The sequence below is a fragment of the Elaeis guineensis genome, chromosome 9 (assembly GCF_000442705.2).
Source record: "Elaeis guineensis isolate ETL-2024a chromosome 9, EG11, whole genome shotgun sequence".
Classification (NCBI taxonomy): domain Eukaryota; kingdom Viridiplantae; phylum Streptophyta; class Magnoliopsida; order Arecales; family Arecaceae; genus Elaeis; species Elaeis guineensis.
Window position 1 is genome coordinate 87,516,021 of NC_026001.2, and position 15,811 is coordinate 87,531,831.

Here is a 15,811-nt window from a genome sequence, read left to right on the forward strand (position 1 = left end):
TAATACACTGGACTCGATGTTTTCTTGAGAACATACACTAGGTTCGATGTAAGAGTTGCTAACAAACAGTTATTTGTCAATCCATGGTTCTTCTTTGAAAGATCTATATACAGTGGCTCTGCAGGAAAATGGAGCAGATGATTTAGTTTTTCCTTCAATTTAATCATCTTTTATGAATATGAGATTCAGACTTGATAAGACAATGGGCAGGTAGAATTACATATGACCATTCTGTTGATGAACCAAAAGTCACAATAAAGTTCCACTCTGACTAGTTAACAGAATAAGGAAATATACCAGGAAGTGCATAAGTGCCTTAGGTACCAAATCCTGAATGTTTTTCCTCACGTGCCATAAAATGACTTCAACAACCATTTTGTGATAGCTATCTCCACAGCCTCCTGCTCTGCCGGTTTTGTGAGGGCTTCAAGATGATGGGTGGCTGAGTCACATGGATAACAGTTAGACATCTGAATTTTTAGCAAGCACAAAAATAAATAAAGAAATAAAGAAATGGCCCTGCACAGAAAGAGTTCACAACAATGTACCTCTCTTAATTGGATCATAGAAAATGAATGATCCATGTTGTGAGCTAGATCACTATAAGACTTTTGTGTAGAACTCTCTCTTGCAGGTGCATGATTTTCACTGGAACCAAAAATTGATGAAGTGCCCCAGCTTCGTCCGGTCATACTTCCTGTCAAATTTAAGGTCAGGAAGTTCTTTAAAAGGGTGATCCTAAAAGACTTTGAAAGTAAAAATAATTCAGCAAAAATTGTTTCTGATTTCTCAAACGTACTTTGATTAAACATGGCAGCCATAAGGTCTACAGTACATAAGATGATATTATGCAGGAAAAGACAATCAGATGGCATTGTTAAGATGCATTCAAGGGGAACCCAGGATTGTTGTTTCCACATTCTAGTGCATTTATCCCTTACAGTAATATCTAGGCAGAGGAATACTGATTTTACTGACTGACAGAGCATATGAGAAAATGTAATGCAATAAAAACTAGAATTGCTGCAAAGTTTAGATTTTTAGTTGCTTTCTTACCGGCCAAACCTGATCTTTCAGAATCTGTAGTAGGTCGAACACCCTATTCAAAAACCATGAGAAAGCAGGCGACTATTATCAAGCTGCTCAGGCATAAAAATAAATTTTCATTCTTTGGCTTATGTTTAGACACAGACAAAGATTTCAAAAAGAAAAAAAATCAAGAACCCAATAGGGCATTACTCCATTTGCACCAGCTCTAGCAAAAAGAGCTCGAGATTTAAAACTTTTTTCAGATGGCTGTAGCTCATCAGAATCTACCCTATCCTTAATCCACAACATACAAATGAACACCAAAGTTAGCAATAGCCAATCAGAAAGGATGATAATCTTAAAAGCATTCACTTGTCCGGGTGGAAGAGGTGATCAACAGAAAAGATCAAGCCATCAAGGAACAAGAAATCATGAGAAATTAAATATCAGGTCATGTTTATCGTTTCTTACTATCATAAACAGTAAGTAAAAACAATTCAAATGGCAGTAATGTTGTCACTATGTTAAATGTAACAATAATACAGCACAATGTACAGAACTTAGAAAAGATATCAGCTAAACAACAAAAGCAATTCTTCCCTCATTTGAACCAAAACGGACACAAGAACATATAAAAAAAGATCAGTAGTTTGTCACTTTAAGAAAAACAGAAACATACCTTAAATTTAGGCACTGATGCCAATGACCTAGAACACTTTACTTGCTGGTGTGCAATCTCTTCAGCCCTACTGCCACCAATAAAATTTGGATGTGAAGTATTTATGTAATCCCTCTGCAAAATTTCATCAGTTATGGTTCCCAAAGAGGACTGGAAATGCATAACATTTATAGCATCACCATACAGAATAGAGGTTGTTACTTGGACATCCAAGTAAATAAGAATGTACACAATTTACATATGTGAACCAACGCATGGTTCCAACAAGTCCCTAGAAATGTATAATGTTCATGGAATCACTACAAGAGGAGATTCACACATGCATGCAAACACACACACACGTGCGCGCATGCTCACAGGTGTGTGCACACATGTATACACATATACATAATGGAATAACAGAACTGGCATAAGACTACAGCTACACATGCCTACTCATTAAAGAAAAAATATTTACAGCAATGCATGTATCCAAAACCATGTTTAAAGAAGCAGACTGACACTCCATCCATATCTTACATATGTGCAGTTTGAAAACAAGGAAACATGAACCACCAATAAGGTAGCATAATCCTGTTGATACTTTTCAATATCCCAGAACAAAATACCAGATTGGGTGGTTCCTACTTAAAATATGATTTAAAAAGTATTTCAGTTCCAAAGCTTTACTTCATTGCCCTTAAGTAACCAATTGAGATCCCACCATGGTTAAGAGTGTTCTTTTTCTTCTCTTCCACATTGATTACTGCTTCCAAACAGACAATTAAAAATGCATGCACTGGTTAGTATGGCTTTTCTTCAATACATCTCTTCAAAATTTTATGCACATTGCATATATCAATAGATATATCTAGCACAACATCTAAAACCAGTAAAGATCATGCATTGAACCCAAGGTTTTATGTCCCGACAGGACAGGAGGCATCACGGCTGGCCCATCCTGTTCCTGTGAGAAAACGGGACCGGGATGAAGAAAAAGAAAAAATGAAGGAAAGATGAAGAAAAGGAAAAAATGAAGGAAAGATGAAGAAAAGGAAAAAATGAAGGAAAGGGAAAAATAAAAAGGAAAGAAGAAGAAAATGAAAAAAAAAGGAAGGGAGAAGAAAAGAAAGAAAAAGAAAAGGAAAAAAGGAAAGCAGAGAAAAGAAAGAAAAGAAGAAAGAAAAAAAAAAAAAAAAGAAAGAAAGAAAGGAAAGAAGAAGGGAGAAAGATGGAGGATATCCACTACGATGCATGATCAAGACTGTTGTCAGGACGGAATGGGATAGAAGGGTATCCCGTTTCATGGAGAAATCGGCACATCTTTGCCCCACGGGATTTAAAATCTTGATTGAACCCACCTAAGAAAATATCCAATTATTAAACAATAAAAGGAAAAAAAAAATCACTGGTCACCCACAAGGACAAATGTTCCATGTGAAAGTCACACATAAACTTAGTCGAATTTTCTCACTTGGTTAACATGTGCTGGTGATTATCAAATAGCAAAATCACAAAGCAACATATCATCATCCGTGGCTACCCATGCCCCTCCACCATAAGTAATGACAAAGGAATATTACGCACTACTAACGTACATCCTCCATCTAGAATTAAAAAAAAATTGCTGCACATAAAATTTATACCAGATATTGTGAACGGAAGCATCATGTTCCTTCTTTTCTATGAATAATTGCCTGTTTATATCAACTGATAATCTGATATAATATGCATATGCAATATTTGGTTATATTTAATTTTTATTTTAAAAATCAAGATAAGATTGCGCCAGATTTTACAGAAATTATATATATATATATATATATATAGCTAAGGAATTTTCATTTGCCATATATATCTCATTATACATTTTATCATTATATAAATGATTTAATTATCTAGCTTTGATCAAATATCAGATAGCAGGTACCACCTTTCTTTGAGAACAAGGAAAAGAGAAGTTTGCTAGCAATCACCATGTACAAGGCAATGCAGAACTCTGGAAGTAATATGGTGATAGCTACACATAATCGTTGTGAATCTTCTATGTCTAATTTTCATATAAAGCATGTTAGTCATGAGCTAAATATAACACAATGCAATAGAGATAATATACAAACCTCCATTTCAGTGATATGTGTTATCATTGTCTCCGCAGGTTGAAGGCCTTCTCGGCAAAAACTGCAAATTACCTCATCCATGCACTTTCTAAGAACAGGAAACGCTGTAGCTCACTAGCTAAGCAGCGGTGGCTCATCTATTATGAAACAAACAAAATGACCTCATTAAAAATGAAGATATTGCACTTATTAGAATGTCAAATGTCCAAAGTAAGGTAGTAGACTCAAGAGTTGTACTTTGATTAACTCATCATAAATAAATTTTGCACATTGGAGGCTGGGATCTAGCAAATGACCAATCTGCCTCCGTACAAGAACTTCAAACAGCACCTAAGAATCTGTAAGTTTTAAGGAATAAGTATGTTAATTTGAGAAAGACTGAAAACAGTTAAGAGTTAAAGACATAAAACCAAATTGTTGAGCCTATTGTAGAGCAGAAACTCCATTTGGCACATGCCTCTGGTACAAATAAAGCACTTTTAGGACCAGAAGAGTTTCGTATTGCCAAGCAGATATCTTCATCAGTTATGTCCTCGCAGGATCAACCTCCTGCACAAGAATCATAATTACCAAGTCCATCATCTACACAAAAAGAAAAGGAATGAAGAGAAGAAATTCAATATTAAAGAAAGCATACAAAAGGACAGAAAAAAAGAACACCCTTATATAATATGCCCATCCCTCCCAACCCCATCCCCAAAAAAAGGAAAAAGTAAAAGATAAAAAAGGCCAAACCCAGCCCAAGATGCAGATTAGCATGCATATGGAATGACTGAAAGTGTTGAGCTGCATGGAAAATGTATTTAGGAAAAGTTAAAAGTTGAATCTTTGATCGGCTGCTATTTGACAATGAGTCCTTACTCAGTAGCAGTTTTAATTTTAGTCCTCTACACACGTTGAAGCTAACAGTCAGTCCCTAATTTACACAAGTACGCCTGACTTACACACAGACCAGCAAGTTTTGCAGCACCAGTGCTTATCACCCGATACTAGGCACACCATCCCATACTGGGCACACCATAAGATGTTAGTACCAAACCAATACTCGGTACAAGGGGCATGCTAAGTGTCGGTATGACCTGTACCGACATTTTGTACCAACATAGTACCAGGGAGTCCTAAAATGACTATAAAAACAAAGCGGTGGGAATAAACGTCTCAATCAACATGGATTAAACATATAATGGCAATTAGTTAAAGGGCCAAAACCTCAAATTCCCTAGGCATATACTTTATATGTATAATGTTTGAATTTGAAACTAGATACCCATGCAGACCTCTAAACTCTTCACAAAGATTGACTGAAATATATAGTGAATTTGTGCTCCACCACAAAGCTCATTTGTTGACATTCCTTCATTTTTCCCTTCCACCAATGAGGAAAAAGCTGCAATAGACAAGTCATTCAGTAAACTGCGGGGATATAAAGTTCAAACTAGAACAGAAACAATGAATATGATGCACAAATGCATGCCCTAATCAGTCACAAGCTAATAAGTATAATCAAATCTTATTTTTATGAACATAATTTAAGCAAATATCCTTTACTTAATAAAGATATTATAGGTAAATAAGGAACCATCCCCCATTTGAGTTTGACAAAAACAAACAAAAACTCAAATTCCACTAAAAAGGTCAATTTTCCAACTCAAGAACCAATTTTAAACTTTTGGGATGGGTATGGGGATGGGGATGGGAATTTTAAAGCTAGGAGGTATCTCAAATCTGAAAAGATCAAGAACTTTATGATAATAATGTCACAAGGGTCTAGTAAAAAAAGTGTGATATTTTGGTCTCCAAGTATGCTTTTTAAGCTAATATAAAACTAGATAGCATGGAATGCTTCAATATAATGCATAGAGACTTATTTCTGCCTGATGCAGCACAGGATGCAACCAGCAGGTACTATGACCAGCTAGACCACATCAAGTGTTGCAACTTGCAAGAGCCAACGAATTTGCAAGCGAAGACTTCAACAAGAAAATATTTGATTTATTCCCATCCCATCAGCGAGAGTGCAAGCAAATTGGATTCAGGTTTTCACTGGATTTTCTTGTAAATTTTCCACTAGGACAATAACAAATTTTAGCCATGTTTCCATAATTTGTAAAAGGGTAATTCTAGCATGTTTCCTTATTGTCAAGTCCTATTTTGAGTGTGATTTTGTATCGGATTTAATGCCAGAATTAGGGTTAGGAGATCATGTCCTATTTATATATGCCTAATATATTATATAAGTAGCCTTTGGCGGTATTAATAAAATTCTTTTCAAGAGAATTTCCTCCACTAAGTGAAGGGTTCTTCAATCTAGTTTACTTCTATTTGTATGCTGATCTTCGAAGTATAACCTCATCAATCAAATGACCCCCTTTTCCTTTCCTACTACATCACTACCCCACTAAAAAGCCTACAAATTACTCACACAAACAAAAAAAAAGCCTGCAAATTGGATAGGTTAGAGTTACAACTGATCAACTAGAAATTTACCACTTATCTTACACCTTCTCTTTCAGTTACTGTATGAACAAGCGTTTAAGATATCATATGCATGGATTAATATGACCAAAAACAGAAAATTAAGGCCACACTCCATAAGATTTAGCTAAAAATTCACTGAATAATGCTTAAGGAACAGATATATCATATGTAATGAGTAGGAGGAAGTAGTGGGATCCTATGACTAGAAAGACATACATATTCAAGTGTCAAATAAGAAGAAAGTATAATGCATGGTTACCTTGACAAAATTTTGTCAGAATGTTCAGTAGTTTAACTCCCTGACCAGCCTGTATTTGTAAAAATAAGAAAAAAAAAGTAATGTGAAGAAAAGAATATAATTGCATTACAAATATGAGTTAGCATCTGAAAGAGCTGAAACTTGTGATTAAGAACTAAAAGCAACAGCTTAGTTTCCATAAAAGCTTTATGTATGTCAATATAAGAGTATAATTTGTAAACCATGGTAAGAGACTACTAGAAGACAAACCATCAACTTCAAGACATGATGTCAAGTCGCTTGTTTTATTCGCTTTTCCAAACTAACATAAAACATAAAATTGAAAAAAAAGGGAATTTAATTCCTGATCCCCTTTTGACGCTGCTCTAACAAAGAATCCCAGTTAACTAAAACTTTAACTCTTGGTCCCTCCTTTTAGGCTTACTATAATAGGACGTCCTTTTGGCACTATTTTACTTTAGAAAATACCCAACTTACCCTTTGACCGGGACTCCTCTTTTAGAGACGTTTTCTATTTCGTGATTTCTAAATTTTTCGGATGTCTTATTCTATGGTTCCCTGATTTGCTGGACGTCATATTGCATCGTAGAATCCCATTGGTTAAGATTAGAAATAATAGTTGCCGAAGTTGCCCCATTTAGATGTTCTTCTTGGTCTTCCCAAATAGCCGATGTTACCCCATTTAAGTGTTCTTCTTAGCCTTGCCAAATCCCATTTGATTTCTAGATTTTTTGGACGTCTTATTTCGTGGTTTCCTGATTTGCTGGACGTCATATTGCATCGTAGAATCCTATTAGTTAAGATTGAAAATAACAATTATCGAAGTTGCCCCATTTAGATGTTCTTCTTGGCCTTCCCAAATAGCCGAAGTTACCCCATTTAGGTGTTCTTCTTAACCTTGCTAAACCCAATTTGATTCAGTTAATATTATCGTGATACTAAGATTCATGTATAGATTAATTTCTTTATAAATCATCCTAAGTCTCTCCTTCACGATAAAAATCTTTCTTCCTGTTTCGTTGACTTATTCAAGTCCTAAACATTTTGCCTATTTGTAGATGACCTTCTTGCAACAAACTTCTATTGATGATCCTTGGAAAGAAATCTATCTTTTTAAAAGACCTCATCTAGGTTTTTAACAGTCATGGATTGTAAGGATATTGAAAATCCCATTTTTATAGCTATGTGCTCTTATGGTAGCAAAGCCCATATCATTTCAATTTCACAAGATACAACTCTTAATTATATTTTCAATAAATAATGAGGAAATAGAAGCATTTATCCCCTATAATGATTGATATAAAATTCTATATTCTTAACAATTCGAGAATGCTCGTTATGCTCACAAGTCACAGCAGATAAAGATCTTAGGAATATGTAAGAAATATATCTAAAGTTAAAAGTTGTAATAAGTGACATGCCTGTATATCATTCTGTGTCAGTGACTGAATCGCCTAATGTGATAATCAACATGAGATAATACAAAATCTATTTGTAGTTTATTTTAGTATTTTTTTTTTTAATTAGACTGAATCACCTAATGTCATAATCAACATAAGATAATCTGTGAAAAAAAATTATCTTTTTATATTGCAGGGATGGCGACCCATCCCAAAATGCTGAACATATATATTGTTCCAAAAATTGTCAGAAGAGCAATTTATCTTGTTTTTCCTCATTTGGCAGCTCGAGTAATTTTGTTCGAGTAGGCGAAGAAGCAAGAGCTACCACTAAAGATGAATCAAGTCCAAGGAACATGTTGGATGCTTGGAAGAACTCTATAAAGGGTGTACGTCAAGAATTCAAGAATGTTGAAATCCTTCACGATATAATTTGTAATTTTTGTATTGCAAATTGCAAAGATTCTGTATTTGTGAAGAATGAGCGTCAGCATGTGACTGTTGAGTGTATAAATAAAGGATGTGGATCGCGCAACCACGCTTCTCACCTTGAGAATCAAGATAGATTTGCAATTAAAATAATGAACAATGAACATACATACAAAGTAGGGTTGCAAGTTCGAGCTCACCCAAAGGCTTCGAAGCATTGGATTTAAAATATTTTGAAGGATAAAATTCAAGATATACCTTTGTATAGGCCAGGTGATATTGTAACAGATATTCATCATAAATTTGGTGTGAAATTGCCATATCATCAAGCTTGGCATAGGAAAGAGATTGCTATCAAGGAGCTCGATGGTCAAAAGTCAATATCTTATGAACGGATATGATGGTATTGCGATGCAATTAATATATCATCACATGCAGTTAATTTGCCACCGCACATAATTAGATTAACATGGCACATAGCTAATTTACTACTGCACATAGTTAAATAAACATGATACATAGTTAATTTGCTATTATATACGGTTATATATATTTATATATATATATATAGTTAAATTGCCACTGCACACGGTTAAATTAATATGGTACACAGTTAACTAAACATGGCACATAGTTAATTTACCGCTGTGCACAATTAAATAAACATGGTACAAATTAATTAACTATCATTACACAGTTATATATACATGGTACACAGTTAAATTAATATTATACACAGTTAATTTGCCACTACATATAGTTAAATTAACATGGTATACAGTTAAATTATTACTGTATATAGTTAAATTAACATGGTACATAATTAATTTGCCACTACACATAGTTAACTCAATATGGTACACAGTTAAATTAATACTGCACACAGTTAAATAAATATGATATACAGTTAATTTACTATTATACATAGTTATATATACATAGTACACAGTTAAATTGCGACTGCACACCGTTAAGTTAATATGGTACACAGATAACTAAATATGACACATAATTTACCACTGCATATAGTTAAATAAATATGGTACGTAGTTAATTTATTATTATACACAGTTATATATACATAGTATACAATTAAATTAATATGGTATATAGTTAATTTGTCACTACACAGTTAAATGAAGATGGTATACAGTTAATTTGCCACTACATACAGTTAAATTAACATGGCACACAGTTAAATAAATATGATACATAGTTATACATACATGGTACATAGTTAAATTACCACTATACACAATTAAATTAATATGGTACATAGTTAACTGAACATAGCATAGTTAATTTTCTGTTGCATATAGTTAAATAAACATGATACATAATTAATTTGCTATTATATATAGTTATATATACATGGCATACAGTTAAACTAATCTTGTATATAGTTAATTTACCACTACATACAGTTAAATTAATATGCTACATAGTTAATTTACTACTGCACACAGTTAAATTAACATAGTATACAGTTAATTTACCACTGTACATAGTTAAATTAATATTGCACAGTTAAATAAACATGGTACATAGTTAATTTGCTATTGTACACAGTTATATATATATGGTACATAGTCAAATTGCCACTGCACAATTAAATTAATATAGTACATAATTAACTAAATAAGGTACGTGGTTAATTTACCACTATATACAATTAAATAAACATGATACACAGTTAATTTGCAATTGCACATAGTTATACATATATGGTACACAATTAAATTAACATAATACACAGTTAAATTAATGGTACACAGTTAATTTGCCACTGTATATAATTAAATTAACATAGTACACAGTTAATTTGCCATTATATATAGTTAAATTAACATAGTATACAGTTAAATTAATACTACATAGTTAAATAAACATGGTCACAATTAGTTTGCTATTATACACATTACACAGTTATATATACATAGTACGCAATTAACTAAACATGATATATAGTTAATTTACCACTGCACATAGTTAAATAAACATGGTACACAATTAATTTGCTATTATATACAATTATATATATATGGTACACAGTTAATTTGCTACTGCACACAGTTAAATTAATATGATATATAGTTAATTTATCACTATATCCTTTAGCAGCTCCTTGGCATACTCCCTTGGCTCCTTCAGCCCCATAAGCTTCAAATATATAGTCTTATCGCAGACCAAATCCTTTCCGACCATCTTCCCCAGCTCCTCCAGTGACTGGGTTACATCAAGGATGTCATCTATTACTTGGAATAGCAATCCAATGTGCATAACATATCACCATAGTAGCTCGATCTGATCATTGGAGCCCCCGCCAACAATCGCTTCTATGATCGTTGAGGCCTCCAGTAAGAAAGCGATCTTGTGGAGATGGATGAATTCGAGCCAATCAAGGCCAAAGGGGAGTGCCAGCTCCATGGACTCGATGTCCACCATCTAGTCGGTGACCAATCCCTTGGACCCGATGGAGTGGGAGAGCTTGGCAACCACACGGATGATGCGAGCAGGTGGGATGGGGTTGTCAGCCAGATAGAAGGCAGGGTTGGCAAGGTGGTCAAAGGTGAGAGCGAGGAGGGCATTGCTGATGAGGATGGCGATGGGCTCGTAGAAGATACGATGGTTGGAGGGCTTGCCATGATGGAGGTCATCGTCGTCCATGCAGGGAAGGTCGTTGTGAATGAGGGACATGGTTTGGACCATCTCGATGGCGACAGCGGAGGGCATGGCCTGGCACTCGTGGCCGCCAATAAACTTATAGGTGGAGTCTTTTACCGTACTAATATAAATTAAAAAAATTTTTACCCATTTAATGCAAATTCAAACTTATTTACCAGAGTAATACAAAATAGAAAAACACCATCTGGAATGGTGTTTTCTATGGATAAAACGCCATTCCAAATGGCGTTTATTTGGTCCAATCAGCCCAACTCCCCAGCCCATGTGGATAATAAAAAGGCCAAAGAAAAACACTATTGTGAATGGCGCTTCTAAAAATGCCATTCACAATAGCGTTTATATGTTTTTATAAAAAAAAAATTGATGAACACCATCACACGCCGCCTCTTTTCCAACGATGTCCCACGCCGCCTCCTTCTCCGACGACACCCCCTCTCCGATCCCTTTTGGTAAGCTGCCGCCCCCTCCCCCTCCCCCTCTCTTCTTCCCCCCTGCCCCTCTTCCTTCTCTCTCCCTCTTCCTCCCCCGACCCCTCCTCCCCCCATTCGACACACCCCCCCCGTCAGCTGCCCCCTCCCCCCATCCAAGCGGCCACGGGCACCACGACGTCCTTGTGGGACTTAGTATTTTTTGAATTTGTAGCATTGTGGAATTTTTTTTGTAAACTTTATATTTTTGTTCTATTTTATATTATTAATTATTGTTTCTATCAGAGTTTTAGATATTTTGCTTGTTTAATTTCAAGTGTTAGGATGCTATATGGTTTGTCATGATCTTCAGATGTGTCTCGAAAAAAATTGGAGAAAAAAATATCACATTAAAAGAGCTATCTAAATTAGTTTAAAAAATAATATCACGCACCAAAAAAGTACAAATAATAATGAGAAAATATATCACGCATCCAAAAAAATTGGTTTAAAAATATAAATAAAACATATCACACACTGAAAGTTAAGGTGAAGAAAAAAATTACCTTAGAAATACCATTTGGACATATGCCACCATTTTTTGATCCACAAATGCCAAGGCCTTCATCTTCCTACATACCCCAGATGACAGCATCGGGTCTGAGTTGGCATCATGACTCTTCATCTGAATGATCTGATCTTTTTGTTACAGGCTCATCATTGAATCCAGATGAGGAGGTTGAGAGGATCACTCAGCTTGTAGATGCTCCAGCAGCACATGTTATTCCTGATATACATGCTCAGTAGACGTCCACTGATATAGCAGAGGGGTCATCACAGGTGACACAAAAGCAGGGGTGACCATTGAGGAACTTCGTGAGACGGTCCAAGCAGCCACGGGCACCACGACGCCCTTGTGGGACTTAGTATTTTTTGGATTTGTAGTACTATGAAATTTTTTTTGTAAACTATATATTTTTGTTCTATCTTATATCATTAATTATTGTTTCTATCGGAGTTTTAGATATTTTGCTTGTTTAATCTCAAGTGTTAGGATGCTATATGATTTGTTATGATCTTCAGATGTGTCTCGAAAAATATTTGAAGAAAATGTCACGTTAAAAAAACTATCTAAATTAGTTTAAAACATAATATCACGCACCAAAAAAGTATAAATAATAATAAAAAAATATATCACGCATTTAAAAAAATTGATTTAAAAAATATAAATAAAACATATCACGCACTGAAGGTGAAGATGAAAAAAAACAACCTTAGAAATGTGAGGGCAGGTGGAATGGTGCTTTCAGAAGCGCCATTCTCAATGGTGCTTTCAAAAGTGCCATTGGCAATGGCATTTTTTTTTTTACGGGATTTCATGTAGATCAAAGAAACGTCATTTGGAATGACATTTGGTGACTGGATCAAAGAAACGTCATTTGAAATGGCATTTTCTCAGAGAAAAGCACCATTTCAAATGACATTTTTTAACTTTTGCATTAGTCTTGTACTTAAGTTGGAACCTGCATTAAATTGGTAAAAAAAAATTAAATTGCATTAGTAAGGAAAAGGACTCCTCATAGGCGGTAAAGGAGAGGACAGAGCGAACGCACTTTCCGCCGACGAGAAGTAGCTCATCGCCTCATGGATGCGCTTAGGGTGGTCGAGGGGGACGACAGCGTCCAAGGCCCGGTGCACAGCATCGACCTTCTGGAGCATGTACTCCTTGAAGTCGAACTCCACCAACCCAATGGCGGTAGTGGAGGACTGGACCTTCATGGCCGCCTAGGGTAGGCGAGTGAAGTAGCCACAAATGGCGGTAGAGGCAGAAAAGGGTGGGGGCTCGAAGGAAGGAGGAGCAATTATGGAGATAGGCCGAAGAGCCCACCACTAGGTTGCGGAGGAGACGAGATATGAAAGCCATTTTCTTATTCTGCTACTTTCTTCTCCTCCGTTTCGTTTTGACTTAAATTCCCATATTTGATTTATGGGCAATTTCGTCTCATGAGAGCTGAAAATTAAACTCCTATTAAAAATAGATCGGAAGTTATAAAAATAGTCAATAGGGCTTAAAAATTAAAGTCCAATCCACTAATGGACTCGACGTTAAAAACCCCAAAAAAATTATGGAAAAGAATCTTTCGGTCACTTGTTTCTTTTTGGCTTCAACATATTTTCTCATCAAAGCTTAGGCTTTTTGAAGGTTTATAGGCAGATATGAGTTTTTCCTTCTATTTTTCAAGCTTCTTGCCATCCTCACTGTGGATAGAAATTTTTAAGGCCCTAGAATTTTTTGACTCAAGATTTTCCTTAAAAACCAGAACTAGAAAGTTTTAGTTGAATTTCACAGCGACTGAAAGCCAACTTATGCCACAACAAGAAAATTCCTCATATTTTATTCTTATTAATTTATGCTAATTATATTTTCCATGCCCTAAATGTCCTAATCTCTTTACTCAGCTAAATTAAAAGGGTTGAAGAATGGCTGAAAGATGTTAATAGCCCTACAAAGTTCAATCGATGCAGAGAGGCAAGTGGAGGCATGGGAAGTTCAGTAATTTCCATATAACTTTTTTTTAGGATAACCTATACTTAGTATCGGGCAATCTTAATGATTTATGTTTTGCACTGAAGCAAATTATCTACAAAGTTTCATGAGTATTTGAATTTTGATAACCAAAATTTTTATATTGCAATTGTCATTATATGTAGGATTAAACTTCAGTAATTTCATGCTTTCATCTTTTTCTTTCAATTTGCTGTGTTTATGGAATTTTTATCACCTCCCATCATGGTTTGCTGAACCACCCCGAACCATGTGGTTTAGGGCATGCCGAAGCATAATGGTGGCCAATCGGGACAGTTTCGGTATTTGAAATGAAAAACCGGTAAGGAGAAGAGGAAAAAGAAAAGAGAGGAAGAGAGGGGGAAGGAGAAGGAGAGGAAGAGAGGGCTTCCGAAGGCTGCCGAAGGACAGTCAAGCTTGCTATGCCACTATCGAGCTCAACGGAACCAAAAGAAGGGGGAGGGAGGGGGAGAGCAGGCCGCCAAAGCCCTCTACAGGACCAGTGATGCTGTTGCATCTCCATCATGTTGGTGAAGGCCTAAGGACAGGCTCCACCCTCCTCCCAATCGAAACAGAGGCTTCGACCACTGTTTCATATTTTTTTGGATCATGAGAAGGGTGGAGCCCCTCCAACCTTCATCGACATGATAGAAATGCGACGGCATCGCTAGCCCTCCAAAAGTCTCTAGCGGCCTCCTCTCCCTCTCACTCCCCCTCTCCCTCTTCTTTGCACCCGCCCCCTCCAAGTTCCATCGAGCTGGACTGCCCGCTAGCATCCTCCGAAGAACCTCTCTCCCTCTCCCTCTCCCTCCCTCTTCCATTCTCCATTCACCTCTCTCTGTGTCAGTTCAGGCCCAATATGGAACAGCATGAGGTGACCAAACCATACCGGCCAATCAGTCCAGGCTCCATTATTAGCACGACTCTTTTTGAGTGAGAGAAAGCACAATATAAACAAAAAAGAAACAAAAAAAAAAAAAACATAATTCCACTTTAAACCTTGCCTCCCATTTTATTAGCAAAGGCAACATTTCCACTATTCATCCCATAATGGCCTCATTTTAAAGACTTAATTTACTGTTATAATAAAAACAACCAGCTGGTGTTTGCTAGTCCAGTCTCACTTGTGAATAATGATGGCTATTACTAGCTGTTACAAGTTACCATAAAATAATAAATGATAATAGTCAAATCAAGATCCGCTGTACCGGTACCGGACCCCATGCCGGTGGCGGATCGGTACCATACCGATATCGGTACCGTACCGATACACAGTATGCTCTAACGTACCGGTTCAGTACCGGTACAAATTTTTTTTGTTTCGTTTCTTTTTTTTGTGTTCAAATTATTAATTCATAAATACAACCCCAAAATTACATTATATTGCATATTATTGACATATTTATGTTCAATTTTTGAGTTCGATAGCGGTACAGGGACTCTTGATCTAAAATTTCAAATATATATTTATTTGCATTATATTACAACCATACCATCTTAAAATTAAAATGAAAATATATAAATGTGCATTAAAATGTATCTAAACTTTTAAAGTACAAAGCACAAAAAATGATATACTAACCTCAAGGATATACAAATCAATCACCTCCTCTATCAAACCAAGAATATATGTGGCATCGTGCATCTTATCTGAAGCATCAATTGATTTGTGAAAAAATAATTTTTCATTACAGTATGTCAAAAAATTAATGATGCTCCGTCTAGTAGGATCGGTCCAACCATCACATATCACTGTCAGTCTGTATATAAGCTATTTATT

At 35.7% G+C, this 15,811-nt stretch overlaps 2 pseudogenes; both read right to left on the reverse strand.

Annotated features, from left to right (window-relative positions):
- LOC109505192 (dynamin-related protein 3A-like) overlaps positions 1–15,811 on the reverse strand; it is a 41,456-nt pseudogene that overhangs the window by 4,720 nt on the left and 20,925 nt on the right.
- LOC105051178 (heterodimeric geranylgeranyl pyrophosphate synthase large subunit 1, chloroplastic-like) lies at positions 10,468–13,423 on the reverse strand (annotated as a pseudogene).